Source organism: Cupressus sempervirens, chromosome 3 (genome assembly GCF_028749045.1).
Source record: "Cupressus sempervirens isolate cs-2001-9-10 chromosome 3, ASM2874904v1, whole genome shotgun sequence".
NCBI classification, from domain to species: domain Eukaryota; kingdom Viridiplantae; phylum Streptophyta; class Pinopsida; order Cupressales; family Cupressaceae; genus Cupressus; species Cupressus sempervirens.
Genome location: NC_143120.1, coordinates 312,142,646 through 312,163,881, shown reverse-complemented (window position 1 = coordinate 312,163,881; position 21,236 = coordinate 312,142,646). Strand labels below are relative to the sequence as shown.

Genomic DNA, 21,236 nt, shown 5'->3' with positions numbered 1-21,236 from the left:
GTTGTAACACCTATGACTCTCCCACTACGCTCTCTTCATAGATGCATCTTCGCGCTTCCACTTAAACCCTAGTGTAAACTACCTCACAATCGACAATGTGTCTACATGCTTAGCCTAAAATAGGATCTCGATGTGAACTACCTTACAGTCAGTGATTTGTCCACACACTTTGGAACTCAGGCTCTGATACCACTTAATGAAGGGTGCTTCCCTTAATATCTTAAACACATAATATGAACAAAGAAGTAACAATAATTTGTGAGAACAAAATATGGGCTTCTTATTATTGCCGCAAATGCAAAATTATATAATTTAGAATTACAATATGCTAACCCACATGGTCACCGTCATTACAATAATCTGCAAGACAAAGTTGTGATCTATCACCTTGAGTTGTCCTAGACAATGTTTAGACATTTCTTAAATAGAAAATTTTATGCCATCTGGGAAGGTCCTAGACACTCAAACTTAATACCTAGGGCTGACAGACCCTAACAATACATATATAGTTGACCAAATACATAATTGATATTTATTTTGGAAGTTTTGGTTGGCCCAACTTTAGAAGGCCATATATCTTGAACTATTGCCCTGTTTGGCTAGTATAACCACTTTTTGGAATCCTCAGCTTTTGATCTACAAGATCGAAAAAGATCAAGCCCCCATTTGTCAAGTTTTAAGGCCTCACCCGGGCACATGTAGGGCTTCAATGGTGAGCCTGGAATTTTATACCAAAATTACACAAAAAATCCACAATCAATCCATGAATATGCATAATATGACACTGAGCCTAAATTGGTAGGTTGATATATCTAAGACGAGTATCCATCTCTGAAATTAGGACATTCCAAGCTCGTATGACTGACTTACTAAGTAGCAAGCCTCCACAACTAACAACTTTGCATTAAGACAAGTTACAACCCTTATTCAAACAACTGAAATGAAATATTTTTTGGTTGATGCAAGATTTTTCTTACACCCAAGATGCTCTTGCATCAGAGGGCCAGAATCAAAGACAAAAACCTAATGAAAAAGTGGATAAGGCTTTCTAGGAGGGAAAAGAAAAGAGAAAGGCTAGAATTCCAATGCTGAAAGTTGTTGATGATGAGGATTTTAATGTCAAGTTTATAAAGGAAGATATCAAGGATTTGGCATTTTACCCTCCTCATGGCATCTTGCAAACTTCAAAAGTGGTCTCCCTCTACTTTCTGAGACTAGATAAATGGACTTTCCACTCCCTTAAAATGTTGAATTTAAAATATAAATCTCTAGAGGGAAAAATTGAGGAGTTGTAGAGTAAAGAGGATGAGAAGGGGATGAAGGAGAAGGAGATAGAGTAGAAGGATAACCTGGAGATGATTAAAGAGATGAGAGGAAAAGTTGACAAAATGGAAAATGTGACCAAAGATGCTCTATTTAGATGCTAAGATCTCTTTGAAACTATTTTTGAGTACATGAATATAGTGTTGGGTAATTTGGATCAGGAAAATGAGTTGAAACTTGTGCTCGATCTGGAGGAAGCTAAGAAGGGAGTGGAGGATGCTGGTCCTAGAAAACGTATCCAACCCAACATCAAGTAGAAGTAGAAGAAAGGGAACAACATAGACAAAAAAGATATCAAAGTGGTCATAAAGAAGATCAAAGCCATTCAACAAGAGATTAAAGATAAGGTAGAAGAGTTCTAGCTTCTTTCACCTATGCGTTGTCTCTTTTCTATTTGCTCTAGCTAGACTATTAGTGTTCTAGTTCATTCTAGTTTTTTGAGTTGACTTTTTGCCATGTTGTGTTGGTTTTGGCTATGGGTGTGTTAGTTGTTCTAGACATTGTTTCATTTTGGGTCTTTTATATTTAAATATTTCTATAAAACTTTTGCGGTTTCACATCCCATGTAAAAAACCTATTTTACACTTAATCAAAAACTAACAGTATGACAACATTTATGTAATATTGTCCTATAAAATGAATATACCAAATTTGGATTTCTCTAAGCTCCTTTGCAAATATTATTAACAATATCTTATTTTCAAATTTATATTTATAATTAATAATATTCAATTTCATGATGAAATATGAATTTTGATTCTAATTTTTGTAAACATAAATATAAAAAATAAACAAATTGAATTTAAGTTAAAAGATATTTAATTAGAAGATTTCAAGATTAAGAACATTATTATTTTTAGTTTATTTCTTCAAATATTATATTGCAAACATTAATATGACTAGTTATTAGTATTTTGAGTTTGACAAACAATATTGCAATCAAAATTCTTGTTATTATTTAAATTTAATTTGACCAATAGTACATAAGTATATTAAATATTTATTATTTTTATTATTATAATAAACTTTACAAATATTTTTTTAATTTTATAAATTTGTAAAGTAATTCTCTTTCCATTCATTGGATAATAGTTTTGAGGTCTTATATACAATTTTTAAGCATTCCACTCATGAAAACAATTTTAGATTCCTATAAAATAGGAAAAGGGATACATTGTGGGTGGTTTTTCCATCTAGTCAAGAAAACATATGAAGTATGTTTAAAACTCCAACAATATAATAAAAATATTGTCATTATACATATTTAAACTTTCAATAATTTACAACTTTCTTAGAACAATTATTAATTTATGACTTTGTTAGAATAATTATTTAATTATGTCAAATAGTAAATTAGATTTGATAAAATTTAAACAGCTAAAAGAAATATCTAAAAAAAATATATTAAAGTGAAACTTCCACAAACGAACAAGAGATACCAAAAATGTTAACATTAGTAAAAATCCAACTGTTAAAAAATATCTAAATAACATTTCAATTAAATCATCCTTATAGTTCAAATGCAATGTTTATACTATTATATTCGTTTTTCAATTTCTCAAGCTTTTCATACCTATTCATTGCTCAGGCTTCATTTCTTTAAAACGCGGAAATCTGGTCTGCGAATTGCAGTGGAGGAATCTGAAGAATCTTTCTATATTGCAGAGATTCGAACAGTGGACGTGTAATTGCAATTATGCCGAAAGATTACACGCGTACAAATCTGTCTATATTTAGAGGCAAATTTATGTGTATTTAGAAACAAAGAAAAAGGCAAAAACAAAAAACAGCCTTTCTGGGAGACAAATCAGCGTTCCATTGGTTCTCTAGCGGCAAATCAGCCGACTGGGCGGGAAGCACTCGGAATTGAATTATAAAGAATGTAAGAGAGATACGTTGGGTGGTGAATTGGAGGTGTAATTGTAATTGTGGTGATGGAGAGAAAACTGGTAGCAGAAGGGAAAGCATGGCGCTGCAGGCGTTCCGATGGGAAAATATGGCGCTGCAGTGCTGCTGTGAATGCTGGGCTCAGTCTTTGCCCCAGGCATCATCAAAAGAAAAGAACAATGCTCTTTTCGGATGATTGGGGCGCACCTCAGAAGCGTGCGAAGGCCCTATTTTCAGAGGCTTCCAATTTGGCAGAAATTAGAAAGCGGATGGTGAAGGAAGAAAAGAGAAAGGCGGAGGAGTGTGATTCTGTTGCTCCCGAAAGAAATGAGAGGAAAAGAATGAGGGCTATTAAGGAGGAGGAGGTGGAGGAGCTCCATTATGTTCCTCTTACGAGAAAGGCCATGAAAAAAATGAGGGTTAGCGAGGATGATGATAGTGATGATGAGCCCGGTAGAAGGGGAATGAGAGGCCTTGGGGTTTGGAGGGAGGATTCGGAGTCACTCGTCATGAAGAAGTCCGTGTCCAATGGTTTGATTGAAATTTACGATTCTGAGGACTCTGAAAGAAAATTTGAGGGCAGAAAAAAGAAAATAAAAGGAGAAGGCGCTAGAAAACCCGGAAAGAGGAGGATTGTGGTGAGTAGTTAGTGGTAGTGTTCTATTTTTTTTAAAAAATAGTAGGAATAGGAATAGCTATTTTGGAATAGAAGATGGAGATACATATTCCTATTCTCTGTTTACAATTCAATGTACTTGAGCAAAAGTTGATGGTTTAATTTAGCGGGAAAACGGATGAATTTTCTTTGATATTTTCGCAGTATGATTGAATTGTTTTGAGTGGAATTATTAGGTACAAACATTATAATTGAACACATTCTTAAAAGTTATTCTGGACCTGCATTAGAAGCAAATTATCTAATTTTTTCTATTAAATATAGTTAACCAACCTGAAAATACATAGAGAGTATTGAGAGTTATTCACTGTCCTCGTATATAGCGCGTAGGGCCATATGATAGTGAGAGTAATATCTAATTCTTACAATATAGTGAACAGCGATTTATTATCTACATCATGTCATGAAATTTTGACCCATTTTGGTATTCTTTGGGAAGTTCAGGTGTATATATATGGACAATTCATTTACCATAAATGCATCACATTTTTTTGCCACAGGGAGGAAGTTTGATGTGCCATCAGTGCCAACGAAATGATAAAGGGAGAGTTGTTTGGTGCTCCCAATGCAATAAACGTTATTGCGTCTGTTGTATAGAAAGATGGTATGTATACCTGATGAAGTTATTTGGTGGAAATGGGACTTTTACTATCTGTTATTAAAATTTCAATTCATATGTTTGCTGCTGAGCGTTGCAATTGTTTGAACTTTATTTTGTGTCCTTGTAAAGAGTAATCTTGTTAATCTTCTCTTGGTTTGAAAATTCGATCTGATATCTAGGTACCCTCAGCAACCAGAGGAGGAGATTGCTAATGCTTGTCCATTTTGTCGTGGAAACTGCAACTGTAAAGCATGCCTACGCCGAGGAGGTCTTTTGGAGGTAATTGCAGAGTTCAAACACAGAATATGCTAGCACATCTTTGGCACTAAAGATAACTGTTTTCTATATCTATAATTATCCTTTACATCATGCTATTTTTATGTTTCACTGGAAGTGTAAATATCATCTTTTAAAGTTGTGTTTTTATTGTGCTTTCTGTGTAGGTTAAACTAAAGGAAGTGACAGAGGATGACAAGATTAATTATCTAAATCACTTAATATCCACTGTCATTCCAGTACTAACCAAAATTAAGGATGAACAGAAGGTGGAACAGGAGATGGAGGCTAAAATACATGGTATTTTTCAATAGCTTTATATTGTTATGTTTCATTCTGATGTGAGAAGGTTGTTATTCTTATGCAAAGATTTGAACAGGCATATTGGCAGGAAGCCTGGATGTCCCATGTGCAGACATTTGTTCAGAGGAGCGTCTATATTGGTATATAGATTTTGTCAATCTATATTTTTGGTTTTCTATATGAAAATGATTTTGTCATTGACATATGTGATTGTAACATGGTATCTTCACATAATGACTCTGGTTCTAATGTTTTGCATCTAATAAACTTCTTTGTTATAGTGATAACTGCAGTACATCTATTGTGGATTTGCATCGAAGCTGCCCAGATTGCTCTTATGATCTTTGCCTCACTTGTTGTCATGAGTTACGAGAAGGGTGCCAGCCTGGAGGTGATGAAGCAGAGTCATCAAAAGGAAGAACGGGGTTGACACTGCACTTACAATCCCCAAACAGTAACACTGTAAATCAACATATTCCCTTACCTGATTGGAAAGCAAACAAGGATGGTTCTCTTCCATGCCCTCCTAAAGAGCGTGGTGGTTGTGGAAGTAATATGTTGAACCTAAAGAGCATCTTTGGCTGTAGTTGGGTTCCAAATCTCTTGAGAAACGCACAACAAATTCAATTTTGTGGGATTTCAGAGTCATTTAAAAAATCCTATCCATGTCCTTTGTTCTCCAAGTCTAATTCTCAATACATTAGCGAGTTCTCTTGCAAGTTACGGCGTGCCTCTTGCACAGGGGATGACAGAAATGATTTTTTGTATTGCCCTACTGCTCAGGACCTAAAGAAAGAGAGTGTTCAACGTTTTCAGCAACACTGGGCAAAGGGTGAGCCTGTGATCGTTCAGAATGTTCTAGATGATACAACAGGTCTAAGTTGGGAACCAATGGTTATGTGGCGGGCTTTCAGGGAGACTACCCAAGGCAAGTTTGCAAACGAGACTAAAACAGTCAAAGCCATTGATTGCCTAGATTGGTGTGAGGTTAGTATTTTTATTCCTTGCAAAACAAATTTTTCAGTATTCACTATTTAGCACTAAAACAGTAACATTGAGGGATTCATATTAAGTCAACATTGAATTACATGCATGTTTACCTCAAGAGTTCTTTGAGGCAGTGACTCTATGGTATTCAATGCATACCGAAATCCTCTGTACCTATACTGAAACATGAAATTGAACTGGTAACTTAGTTTTAAGTTCTTTCATGCTAAGCTATTTAAATTTTAGAATTTTTTTGTTTTTGTAAAACCAAGTTTATTAGCTCAATTTGATACAGGTGCGGGGATTTGGATCCCTTGTTATGATAGTCTCTCCTTTTTAGGTTTCGGGTACATTTGTATATCATTAATATATACATTTAGTTTTAAATACGGAATAAAGTTCAGATAACTAGATAGTATCCAAAACTATAAAATGCTACTTCAATTTCTATTTAGGAAATTTGAATGTTAGGATAGATATTCATTGATTATTTAAATTTAGTAAAATCTGCAATATATTATATTGCTCTTCATAAAGATCATCATTATGATCGTTGATATTAGATGTGTAGGTAGACAACAAGAATCAGAGGGAGTGCAACTGGCATTGGCTATAAATTTAATTTTGCTGTCTGAAACTTACAAAAATTTGACCCTTGTTGGGCAACAGTAACGTTGGTAATGTGAAAGGTCAGGTTGATTTGACTGAGCAACTACCAACTTTGTTGCCTTTGTTGCCCCCTTCTATTTGTTTGTGCAAAAGTAGGTTTATGTTGGAACGCATGCAGATAAACTTATCTGGCTTTTTGATGTCAATATGTTGCATTTTACTGAGCGCTATAGAATTTAATCCATTTTTTTTCAAATTTGAAAAAAAAATTTAGAAATGTTTAAAAAAATACAAATTCAAAGAGTTCTAATAAAAAGTAAAGGAATTTATAATAAAATTTTAATGGGAAGAAATTTTAAGAGATGATAATTATTTGTATGTAGAAGCTTTTTAAAAAGAGGTATGAGCTTCAAAAATAGAATTAAAGTAAATAGAGAATGATTCAATTTAACGATGTGAAAGAAAGACAAAATCACAAAATAAAAAGATTTAGTTTCATTTTTTGTGATGTTAGATAATTTATTTGTAGTATTCATTGATACATTTGTTATAAAGATTTGATTCTGAAGTTTCAAAAGTTTGTTATCATCTGAAATCAAAATGTACTTTTAGATGACTTCGTTTTGTCTAAATATCTTTCTGAGCTCCTGAAAACCAAAGAAAAAAATGGGATACATTGATTTTTTTTTGTTTTCCATAAATAAGATCAAAATTCCATTATAAGCCTGACAAAACAACTAATTAATTGAGAGTAACTCAGTTTCTTTATGGACTTATAAGAAAAAAATTCACATTGGGTAATATGATGACTAGTAATGTGAAATACAAAACTATGACAAGAAATGACACTATAAAACATAAATTAAGAACTCCTGATGTGAAATGGCAATGGTTTAAGGAAAACAATGCAAAAAAGTAGATACAAGAAAATATTGGAAAGAAAAGATGATTAAACAAGAAAGAGGCCACAATAAATCATGAAAAATATTGAAACAAGGAATAGGAAAAGAAAAGAAAATCTAATGTATCCAAATTAAGGTTCTAGTAAAGAATGAGTAAGATAGGAGACATAAAGGAAAACAAAATGGTGAAGAAAAAGTTATACGAGTGTGAAGAGGATTATAATGGGATATGTAAATGAAATGAGGAATTTGAATCAAATAGAGAAAAAAATTGGATTTTCAAAAGGAGAGTGCATTAGAGGAGGAAAATTAATCAATTTGATATTGATAGAAAACTGAGAAAATAAAAAGTAGAAGATAAAAAAATTAGATTTAAAAATGAATCAAAGATTTAATGAAAATAAAAAAATAAGATTTTTAAAAGGGAAAAATGAATGTATAACTAATTAAATTATACCAAAAAAAAAACTGATAGAGGAATCAAATAGGAACTAGTAAATTAATAAAACTAAAAATAAATCTAAGGTGGAAGACGGTGATAAAGTAGGGGTTGGGAAAAGAAATCGGAAGAGAAAAAGAAGTGCACTGGAATGAAAAAAGTGAGAATTCAATTCAATTTCACGTTTAAAAGTCATAGGGGATTGATTTTCCATCTACCTTTACATATATATATTTTTCTGGACCTACTTGCCTATACTCTTCGGGAATCGATCATCTTCATTCTCTATGGAGTACATAGGTCTTCCCCATTAGACTCAGGCTGTAGCATAAGATTACAGAAGTACCTTATGTTTTGATTTTTTCTGTTGTGAATTTTTTACCAATGCTTCACAACAGCCAGTGAACTAGATATTCCAGTGCATATTTGCTAAATATGGTAGCTGGTCTTCAACCATATTGACCTTGGCATACTGTTTTTAGCATTGCTTACTTTTTAGTTTCATTGAATATGCATTTGTCAATCTTATAGAAAATTTACATGAATGTTCACCCTTATTCTTCCCACATATTATTCTAAGAGTTACCAGCTCATTTTCAACCTACTACCCAAAATGTTAGATCACGAAGTTGGGTGTAGTTGGTTGTTTGCACCATTACGTTCCACAGCTCATATACTTCGTTTGGCCTCAAAACCGAACTTTACTATAACACCTCTCTATTCCTTGCGCTAAAATTACTTGTAGTTTGATGTATATGTTATATGTTAACCAATTTGCAGCATTTCCTTGCGTGGTATTAATACAATTAGGAGCTTGTTGAATAAGCTATTTGCCATTCCATGAGTAATATTTACAATGTCATTCTATTTGCTGAACTCTTATACAAATTCTTGTACTTTGGTGTGTTGTGCTGGGAAGCATCATAGTAGTAGATATGAAAAAGGTATTCATTCCTGTTTATTACGCAGAGTTACCAAGGCCATTGGCATTTTGTATGCAGTGATAAAAGAAAAAAAATCAGTTTGTAGGTCCACAGAAGCGTGGTTGTTAAATGCCCGTGACATATCTTATGGGTTAGCTTACTTTTGGATTTAGTTTACTTAAATAGTAGTCTGTGCACTGGTGGATTATTCTCCTGAATTCTTTCCCATGTTTACAATCAAGTATAATTTTTCTGGTCTGGTGCATTATTTGGCAGGTTGAGATAAACATTCACCAATTCTTTAAGGGCTATTTGGAGGGGCGGATGCACAGGAATCAGTGGCCTGAAATGTTGAAGTTGAAGGATTGGCCTCCTTCAAATTACTTTGAAGAGCGTCTACCCCGTCATGGTGCTGAATTTATCAGTGCTTTACCTTTCCAGGAGTACACTCATCCTAAATGTGGCATTCTTAATCTTGCCACAAAACTTCCTCGTGACTTGCTGAAACCTGATCTGGGACCGAAATCATATATAGCTTATGGTACCCGATACGAACTTGGCAGAGGGGACTCAGTTACTAAGTTACACTGTGACATGTCTGATGCGGTAAGTCATTTTTTCTTGGCCTGCTACACAGCATATACCTTTTCATAATTGCAGTTCAATGACTTTATAATAACTGCAACCCTCTTAGTTTGTGTTATCGTAAAAAATAGAGATTCTGTAATCAAATTGTGATGCTTTAACTGTCTGTTATCTTTGCTATCTTTTGTAACCAAATTTATCTATGGTGGGTGATATTTGTATTTGGTGTTGCTCTTTCATTCCAAGATAGAAATAGATGTGTATTCCAATCAATTGTAAGTTTAATAATTAATTCAAGTTTGTATCCAGCTTCTGATTCCCTTCATTTACCTTAAATAATGAAATATAGATGATCAATAGCTATATATTTCAAAACGTCCAGATATTTAAAACCAGGTTAGCCATATTTCAATATCTACATACAATAAGAATTATTTCTTCTAAATTTATATGCTTTTGCTTAGTGCATATAGATGATTTTCTATCTCAACCACATTAATAAGCCCTAGCAAAATTTTGAGACAACTGCATCTTATATTTTATTCGTTCTGTGCTAAATTATTTTTACAAATTAATATATTAATTTTTACAAGGCCATCTCTTCCATTAATCTCTTTCTCCTATTTTGATGAACTCCCACAGAATACAAATCTCAATACTGACATGATAAATCAAGTTTAATAGCCATTTGTTTAATCCCAAATATAATCTTGGTGTGTGTACTTTTATTTCTACTAGTTTATTCCGTTCGTGGTTTTGTTCCTGCATTTTCTGTATAAGCTCATGTTCTTTTAATTCATTAGGCACAGAAAAAGTGCACTTATATGAGAAGTTGTCTCTGTTGTCGGCATATTAATATGTTTTGTTCACGTTTGTATCAGTATGAGTATGCAGGGATGGTACAAAAATGAATCTAATTGGTGGTCTTGTTGTACTTAATTAATATGTTTTTTTCACGTTTGTATCAGGTGAATGTGTTGACGCATACAACTGAGGTCAAGTTCTCAAAAGAGCAAGTCCTTAAAATAGGGAAATTACAAAAGAGATACAGAGAAATAGATATAAAAGAACTTCATGGAAATTCAATGGAAGTAGAAAAATCTGCTCAAAAGAGAAGAAAGCTAGGTAGTGTGGACATAGCAGCTGATGAAAATGGGCCAAAGATGACTGGAGAGTTCGACAGTGAACTTCAAGAACAGGATCTGAAAATGAATGGAAATGAGCCTGATATTTCAGAAAATGCCGAAAGTTGCCAAGATAAGCGGAAAGAAGCTGAAACGAAGCCCTCAAGTGAATTCAAGAATTCTTATAAAGACGATAATTCTCTCAATTATGGAGGTGCTCTTTGGGATATTTTTCGTAGAGATGATGTACCCAAATTAGAGGCTTATCTCAGAAAGCATTCCAAGGAATTCAGACATTTTCTTGCTGCTCCTGTCCAATCTGTAAGTTCTGGAAAACTAGGATTTGTTGTATTTTTCTTGAGAATTATTTATTCAATTCAGTAAATTTTTCCCCATATGCTTGTCTAATTTAATATGCTATCTTTACGATGAAATACGATGCTCCAGGTCATTCATCCCATTCACGATCAGACGCTTTACTTGGATGAAGAGCATAAAAGGAAATTGAAGGAAGAATTTCGTATGCATCCTAAATATGTGTATTTCTCTGATCAGAGTATGAATTGAGAAAATAAGACTCTTACAGCTGACGTTTTCTGCATTGCAGAGGTAGAGCCATGGACATTCGAACAACAGCTTGGGGAGGCGGTATTTATTCCAGCTGGATGCCCCCATCAAGTTCGAAATTTAAAGGTACATTTACCTATGGCGAGGAAATTTGTTTGTTTCAATTCAAGCCGGAATTTCAAAAATTTGTTTGTTTCAGTTCATTAATTCTTTGTAATCAACTCATTGCTCATTCTTCGGGAATTTCAATAGGTAGTGCTACGCAATCTAACATGTTGCTTGATTTGTTTTTCAATTTTCAATCACCCTGTTCAGTCGTCGGCATGATTTCATGTCACTTCATTTAATGACATGATTAGCCAATGCTAAATGCTGTCCCATACACGTTAAACAAGTCAGAAGTAAAAATAATGTTTTATAGAATTCAATGAGAATAGAATTTTGGCGCCTACCATTCAAGGTTATTACCTGTAGTAATACATATTTTATCTTGGGAGATACAATAATATGTTTTTATAAGACGCCAAAATAGCTTGATGAAGTCATATTATTTTTAATTTTATTAACTTTTTAATTATGAAATCTTCATTAATTTCTTTTTCAATAGATTTCATTATTCTTTTGTGAAAGTGGCATTCAAATTCTAAGCTTCCTTCTCCTTTAATAGACAGATAGATTTTGTTATCCTTTGATCAAAATGACATCCAAATTCTAAAATGAACTCTTCATGACTTATATATGCACCTTCGCCTTTGTAAAAATTTTGATTAAAATTGAACCAACTAAAATTCAAAAAACAGTGTGAAAGTAGTTCCCATATTGACAAATGACTAAATAAGAATAATTTCTTAATGAACAATATTTTTATTTCCCAAAGTAATGAACTTGCAATTATCTTATTACATGTTTCTTACTTCCAAACACCTTATAAAATTTATACAGTTCAATTGGCATAGCATTTTGACTTGGTCATTTATCGTTCAAGGTGCATCAACAATAGGTTGAAGTAACTCTTGGATGCCATATTCCTTTCAACCTTTTTTTTTTCAAATGTATAAATTAAATTTTCATGGAAGTGTGAGACATTGGATTTTGTCAAGGATTAAGCTCATTGTATTAATTTTTTAAATACCAACATTTTATAATGGAAAAAATAATAAATTAGAATACCATCTTAGTACGTAATGTGAAGGTAAGCCCCAAAGATATTGCAGTAGAAATGGCTACCCCAAAGATTGCAATAGAAATGGCTGTCCTACTTTCCAATAGATGATTGCAGGTCCTTATTTATCTACAGACAGCTTTGTGCCTTGGACCAAGGAACGCTTGATTGTGATTTATTGAATATTAGTGCAACTATTGTCATGGAGCATTGCTTGCCAATTATGAAACAGAATAAATGGAAATGCAGAGGGCAAAGTGACGATGAATGTCGACCTAAATTTATCTATAGATTTCTTTGTGCCTTAAAGCCAGGGAAGAATTTATTGAATATTTATGCAACTGATTTCTAGAGTTGTTGGTTTTGTGTAGTTTATGTTCCATTTTATTTACAAACATAATGGATGTGGATGGTGAAATCTTTTCATTTTTTTTTCGGTAGAACAGACTCTTTCATGATTCTATTATATGCTGCAGCTATTAACATGTGTCTTGTTGCTTTTGTTGTTTGCAGTCCTGCATAAAAGTTGCTCTTGATTTTGTCTCTCCTGAAAATGTGCGTGAATGCATTCGATTGACTGAAGAGTTCCGGTTGCTTCCAAAAAACCACAGGGCCAAGGAAGACAAGTTAGAGGTGTTGTTTTAAGCATATGATGGGTTTAAGATACAATTTTTTTCTTGTATTTCAATTTCTTTTAATAAAGTCATCAGATCCTAATATATTTGTCTAGTTTTGGACAGGTTAAAAAGATGATTCTTCACGCAGTAAACTCTGCTGTTACAGAACTGAATGATTTGATGAGGTGAGCAATGATAGCTTGCTTTTCTCCGTGGATAGGTTGAGTTTTGAATTTTGGTTGCTTTATGCTTTTGAACACTTCTATAGAGCTGCATTGATTTTTCATTTCCCTTTCCTTATTTTAGGGAAACGAAGGATGTTAAATTAGAGGCAACACCCTCTGTTTCAAAAAATGCAGATACACCTTTTTCAAAAAAATGAGAGATTAACAACTCTTATTTCAGAGAATGAACATGAAAATGTTGAATCAATTTTTCAAGTTTCTGAAAATCAATTTGGGACAAAAATAGAGCAACCCCTTTGATCTCAATGAACGAATGTCTCTGAAAATGAATACGACAACATTGATTTATTTTGTGCCTGTTCAGAAAATGATAGCGGGGAGCAAAACCAAGTTGTTGAAGAATATGTGGACACAATGCCTTTTTGAATGGAATCAAAATGACAAAGTAGAGCTGACCTACGTTCTAGGAAGTCAAAATCAAGAGATGTTATCAAGTTGTAAGGTTGGATTTGTGGTTTTTAAGTTTTGTTCTACAAGTCTAATTCCTGTTCAGCTTGTTGGACAATCTCCATATGTGGCACAACTGTTAATATTGTGTATCGTGTAACATTAATAATGTATATTAATTATTTATCTATAATTTGATTGGTTGAAATAAACTGAGCAATAAAAGCTAAATTTAACATGAACTTTGTTGCTATGCAACCTTATTATATATAGTGTATCTTTGTTACTGTACAAATTGATACAACTGTTAATAGTGTACATTGTAAAATATGTTAATTTCTTGGTTAAATGTTGTTACTCATTTTTTTATCACTTCTATTTTCTATTCTTTCCTTTTTTATTAGCATTATTAAAAAAAAAATTGAACATAGACAATGACATGAGATTTTGTGCTTTTAGAAGGGAATTAGAATGATAGATAATAGAAGTTTTATTCTTAAATTTCCTTCATATTCACAAATTAACAATAGACAACTTGCATTGCTAATTGTTGCCAAGATTCCTACAAATTACTATTTATTTATTTATTCAATGATATATCTATAAAAATAAAAATAATAAGTTACATTACTCTACCTAATTCTAACTCAACTTAAACTATGTTGATTATTCTAATGAACTTTAAAATATTTTTCTAATTACAAATAATTTAACTATAACAAAATTATATGATATTTAGAGGCATGAATAAATAACTCATTAGCCAATAAATTAAAATAATTCAAAGGTAATTGAGGAAAGTGCTATTACAGAAGTGAACAAAATGTGTAAAAAGATATTAGATAATTCTTACCCATATTGACAATTTCCAAACAACTCAAATGGAGAGATGTATGACATTAAGGCTTGAAATTACTTATTGTATGGGCCATTGGTTTCGTGATGAAGTTGCTCTCATGATTCCACTAGAGAACATCCATTAGTCATAAATTATTCAAGAATGAAAACATTACAATGTAACTTTGCTCATTATCACGTGTTTGTCATCATTGGTGCTTTGGAACTGATTAACAAGTTGTACAAAGTTGAGCTAATTGATGGAGACTTTTTAACTTCACAATTCACAAAAGAAATTTTGAATGTTCAAATTGTTATAAATTTTCTGATTCTATTTAGGGATCACTAATCTATATTTTCTTGGTAGTGATTTTCGTGTATTGGCAATTAGTCAAAAATTCTATGCATTCTATTTTTAAGGTAATTCTTGAATCAATATTTTAGTTATTAACTTGCATTATAATATTGATTATACATTTCTACAAATGAGGTTATAAGTAACAAATTCTTCCATGATAATAACAAGATTTAAGGTTCTAGGTCCATATGGTGGAACTTTGAACATAAAGGAAACACTTTCTTTTGCTTCAATGGTGTTTAACCAAAAAGTGGGCTCTTTAAGCTATTCAATGCTCTAAGGACATCATAAAAAATCGTTAATTAATATATTGGGCCTCTCTTAGTCAAATTTATCATCTACCCCAATCTAATTAGAGGGCCTATACCATTTTAAGAGAAGAATGTAAGTTCCTAAAACCTCCTTTTTGTTGTGTTCAAGAGATTAAACAATATAACAAGTTCAAGTAGATGAATGATGCCCCTTTACAGAAAATGATAGAAAAACATAATTTGTAAATATTTGTCCAATGATTCTAATATTTATGACTACCTTAATAAATGTTGGAATATCAAGTTGCATAATATACTTTGGCACATGTACATTAAGATGTTTTGAAGTCTAAAAAGGCCTTTATCAAATGGTTGTTGACCTTTTATAGTTTACCTCACAAGCTTCATAAATAAGAGATTGACATGTGTTATGTCTGCAAAAATCCCAAATTTGTAAAGCACATGCAAGGGTAGTTTCATGTCTACAAGAAAGAAGATTGCTAATGGAAAGACCCTTTGAATGCTTGAAACTTTTGGGGATGCAAGAGCAATATTATTTCTAGCAAAAAATTTCCATGACTTATCATCCTTAAGAACCATAATAATTTGTTTAACAAAAAGAGAAAGTTCTTTCTTCCTGAAGTCCATGAGACCCAACTGTCCATGATATTTATCCATACATCACTAGTCCCATTTGATTGAGTATTGTTTCCTTAAATTAACTTTCCAGTTTGACCAAAGGCAACAAATAATTTTATTCTAAATATCATTTATTTGATAATTGCCAAACAATCAAACTAAAACATAATAAATATTGTAAGAAGGCAGAACTTAAATTATACCCCATGTGGATAAAAATAGCTTGTTCCATCCATCAAGTTTTTTTCTTAATCTTAGTTTTCACCAAGCCACATATCTTTGAGTTTTGGGATAATAGAAAAGGGAGTGCCCAAGTATCTAATGCTTATGAGCCCCCCCTCATTGAAAGTCAAAATTCTTACACCAAACATGAGGCATTTCAATCCAACCTGAGATGATTGATTTGATATTTGAAATTTTATCCCTTGGGATCAAGAATTTTGACTAATTCAATCTTTGGATCACATTATCAACATTCTACTTCAAGCTTGATAAAGATATAAATATGATGTGCAAACTAAATTTTCAATGTACCACTATTATTAGCTATGATGAATAAAATATTATACACACCCTCACCACAAATGGAGGAGGAATACCAAGACCCCCTTATAAAGAGGACCCATTATCCATTATTTTATCTTTTTAAAAGTCTAATTAATCCCTTTCAAATTCTTGGAACCAATTTTGAATTATATTAGGTTTTCTTTTCCAAATACACCCAAAGGCTATCCTTATAACCTCTTTGGCCCAAATCCTACGGTGAGCCACTCAACTAGGGCACTTAGGTGCCCTACTCACAAATAAGCCATCAAGGGTGTTCTTATGGACACCCCTCCTAAAGGGATTCTTTAGATATTTTTCTAGGGCCCATGCCACAAGGAATAACCCTAACTCTTAAGATAAAAGATGATGTAAGTTAGTCCTAAGGGATTTAATTATTGAGAGGAGGGGGGGGGGGGGGGTGTTTGAATTAGTAATCAACTAGTTAAGAAACTTTTTAACCTTTAAGCCTTTATCTCAAGAATAAATTAATAGAAACAACACATAAATATATCCATAAGATTAATGTAGGGATTTTGGTATCATGGAAAACTAACTTTGGTGAAAAATTCAATGGTGATTAGTGCCCACAAATTATACACTCTTGGGAAGTGTGTCCTGTGAGTAGTTTAACCTTGTTAGGAGTTACAAAGATACTGTTTTAGATTAAGGTAAAAGCAATTACAAAGATACTATTAGTTACCACCCTTTTTAGGGATTTACCTCTAACCATATTAGGAGTAGTCTAGTTGAAGAACTTGAAACATTAATTAAAGTGTCACATTGTTAAAGGATTTTTAAAAAGAACCTATTACGATCCACTTGGTTAAGGGATTTTGATTGCTATAATTATTAGGGAACAAAAAAGAATGATTTTTTGAATAACATTATCTCTGCTTGATTAGATCCATTGAATCTCTTCAAACACACTTAAAAACATACTCAAATCTACCCTAGCTTGATCACACCTTGCACCCTTCACTGTACTTGCTTGATCACGATCAATGATAACAAATTATTCAACTTTTGTACTAGTATATATTGGACTTTCAAGTCCAATGCATTAGTTAATTCCTAGAATTTGATATCAATATGTATTTCAAATATCCTATTTTGATGCATGAGCTTCCTAGGTTGCATTTCTATCCTTCTTGGTAGAAGTATGCTTGGTTATGGCTCAATGCAGGTGATTTTGCCTTCATTCACTGAGTGGATTGGGTTCCTCTTTCATCGAGTGTTTCTACTTTGTAATCACTGAGTACTTCAATGATCTTTGCTACTACTATTCAGTGATGTCTTTCACTGAGTTGTCTATTTGGTTCTCATTTGTGAGCCAACTTGTGTATTTAATTTGAGGCTATAATTTAATGTATTGAATCAATCATTGGGATGCATGTAGACCATTATGTGGTTGGCCTTCTCCAATAGATGATCTAGGATATTTAATAAGCCATTTTAGCAAGTATAAACATAGGGTCCTAGTCTAGATCTAAGTATTGATCAATTAGGAGGAGTTAGAATATGTAAATGGAGATCATAGATCTCAGAATCTTTAAATGGAGATCATAGACCTTGCATGTTAGAAGTTATTTTCCTATGTATTTGAATCTTTGTATTGGTCGTTACTCGGACGGGCTCACAACCAAGCATGTATGATGAAATTTTCATGAATCAATGAAAGATTTCTAGTTTTCTCTCTTTTTTGGTATTGTCTGTTTGTGATTTTCTTCCATTGTATTAACTTTTCAGGGTTGGTTGATTGCTAAGCATGCCTTTGGCCCTAGTTATCATCTCACCTTGCACTAGGTAGTATCGAAGCTTAGTTTCATCCTTATGGAGATTGGATCGTGTAGAACCCTAAGTGGATTTGGTTATAGAGTAGTAGATTTGAGATTTGACCTATAATTTGTAGAGGGTTACAATCTTCTAGGAACCTATTATCAAGATGGTTTGTCTTAGAGAAAATGCTGGCAATGCCATTATGGACATGTTGAGACAATATGCAATCAAATTTGATGTTATGCGAACAACCCAAAGGAGAGGCATACATCTTGATGATGTTAGTGATGATGAAGGAGCACCAAGAACACCAAATCCTAACCCTGAACCTGAGATGGAACCTGATGAGGAAAGACTATTGATAGTTTTGTCTAGGGCACATTCTAAGTTTTTTGTTGATGTTACTATTGTGGTTTCACAATGCACACCCCATTTCTCCTAGAAATGGGTACCCCCTAGTAATTTTGTTGTCTCCCAAACCCCTATTCTAGGGCATGGGTCATTTTGGAACTTCACTTGGTGTCTGGGTCCAACCTTTGTCCTCTAACAAAGAAAAACCATGTGTCAGAACAAAGGAAAATTGAAGAAAAGAGTGAGTTTTATGCTAAAGTGCACACTAGCGCACTTAGCACACCTAACACACATGTGTAGGTGTGCCCTCCAAAGGGTACACACTGTCCTAGGCCTATAAAAGCCTGAGACCCCCTCCCCTCTCCTCATTATTTTCTCTGTGCCATAGAAGACCACACATACATACCTGTTAAGGTGCACATAAATTTACACACACAACACACAACCTAAGAAATCAAAGGTGCACATATTCACATCTTTATTCATCAAAAAACACAAAACTCCTAAAAACTAAACAACTTAAAGAAATCACCAAGGAATAATGTGCACACCTTTTCACACCAAGACAAGACACCTAAGATAATGGTGCATAGATGTGTACCTTGTCAAGGTGCACTCTTGTGTGCAGATAAAATGGCATCCTCATCATCCTCGCTTATAGAGAGGATTGCTCCAAAACCCATTGTGTTTAAGTTTCAAGGTGCACTAAAGAAATCATGTTTTCAGGATGGACATTTGGAGATCAAAGATACTGAGTTGGGACACATAGAATGGAACACATTCCTCATTCTCTACAATAAGCCTAAAGAGAGGTCCACAATGGTCTCTTCACTTATTCAATCTGGGTTGGTCAATGTAGTATCTCACCCTACATCAGTGCAATCCTTAGAAATTATCATGGCATTGGCAAAAAACTATGTGTTGGAAGAAAGATTTGTTAAAAGTGTCACAAGGGAGATAGTCCTCAATCTTAGACCTAGGAATATTGAGAAAGTATTCCATCTCTCTAGAATTGATTAGTATGTAAAGATAACTTATGATCAAGTAGAAAGATGGTATAGGGAGAATGACAAGAAGGCCACAAAGATTATACAATCATCATTTTTGATTGATAGAACATTGGTAGGATATAGAACCAAAAAGGTACACATGACTAGGGGATAAGTGAAGGATAAAATTGGATATGCCATTGTACTTTTGAGTAGAGTTATGGGTCTACTGGCAGTTGGGAATCTTCATATTTAGATGGTCTATTTCATAGAGACCATCGAACCAACCAAAATATCAATTGATTAGGCTACAATTTTGAGTGAAAAAATAGATGAACAGTTAGTAAGAGTTAAAGCTGATCCCAATTTTTATATGATATCATATTTGATGTACTTATTAGTGGCAAGCATAATTGACTACCTAAGACTGTACAAGAAGGGGAGCATGCAAGATACCAATGTTTGGCCCTATGCAATATATCCTTAGTTGGTAAAGAAGAAGCTCTCAGTTTAGAGAAAGGAGTACCAAATAGTGAATGATGCTTTTATATTTGTAATCATCCAATTTATCAAGGGTGATTATGCTAAACAAATGCCAGTAGAGGCAAAAACAAGGATCGTAGAGATCAACACCTACTACATCCAATTCAAAACATTCACTTACCTAAGTTTAGCTAGTACTATGGTGAATTTGAAGAAACTCCCAAGATATCCATCGGATAGGCTCATCTTATTGGAGACTACCAGACAACTCACATCTGCATATGATAGAGTGAGAAAACAACATAATAAGACATGGGTATGACCTATTACTATAGGTGCGTTTGAGGTCAAGAAGAAACAAGATATTATGATCTTTGATTTGAAGTGGGATCAACACCCCTTAGAGGATTACAACTCCCCTCTCCCTTATTTTGATAATATCGGTAGAGTTCAACATTTGGTAGGGAAGTAGTTTGTGCACGAAGATGCTATAGAAGACCATTGGATTAACACAATAGATGACTATGATATGATCTAGATAAGGGATTATTGTAGGATGACTCTATATTTGGTAGAAAAGGCCTTAAAAATAAATATCCTACTCAAGGTTTTTTAGAAAGACACTCAAGATGTCTTGAATCCATTGTAAAACCATGACAAAATCTATGATAGGTCGATCATGACTGCAAAGATAGATTGAGATGAGAATAAGGATATAAATCATAGGCAAAGGCACAAAATTTAGTTAACAAGGGAATGGATCAAGAAGCATTTTAACATTGACCCAATTCTATAGTTTGTTATTCTTCAAGCCATGACACATCCGATTAAAGATAAAGGTACAAAAGTTACAGTACCAACTTTCCCTACTCAATCCCCAGTCAGGATGGAAATGGTACATCAACATGAGAGGGATGTTGAGTACTTTATGGAAAATAAAGAGAAGAATAAGAGGAAAAGAGAGTCCCCAAAGAAAGCTCAGCCTAAATTTGAAGAGCCTCAAGATGAAGAGGTGGCTCAAGCACACAAGACTGAATGAATACCTTCTCTACATACAGAACAAGAATCATAAGAGGAGACAAAAAAAAGGGTGCCACCAGTTGGACAAGAGGAAGAAGCATTTCCCTCAACTCCTAATAAGGCTCAAATTGAGTCCACAGGGGAAAGGACATGAACAAGAAGGTTAAAGAAAAAAATTACTCCTCTCTCACAAATTCCATAGACCATATTTGAGGCAGATTCAAAAGGAGATGAAGACAAAGAGGATAATATCCCTTTGAGTCAAATGACTCATTTAGCCAGGGCTATAGTAGAAGAGAGGAGGAGAAGATCGACCATAATGCTGCCATCGATTCACAAGAAACCTACTCAGGTTATAACTACAAAAGATGAG

General features: G+C 33.5%; 1 pseudogene across 1 annotated transcript; it reads left to right on the top strand.

Moving 5' to 3' along the window:
- Positions 1-3,224: 3,224 nt before the first annotated feature.
- LOC149566231 (lysine-specific demethylase JMJ27-like) lies at positions 3,225-13,592 on the top strand (annotated as a pseudogene). The gene is made up of 13 exons (XR_016361395.1): positions 3,225-3,848; positions 4,387-4,490; positions 4,667-4,766; positions 4,931-5,063; positions 5,143-5,206; positions 5,348-6,053; positions 9,203-9,532; positions 10,480-10,956; positions 11,083-11,155; positions 11,243-11,328; positions 12,878-12,997; positions 13,105-13,166; positions 13,288-13,592. The product of XR_016361395.1 is annotated as a lysine-specific demethylase JMJ27-like (transcript).
- Positions 13,593-21,236: the final 7,644 nt, after the last annotated feature.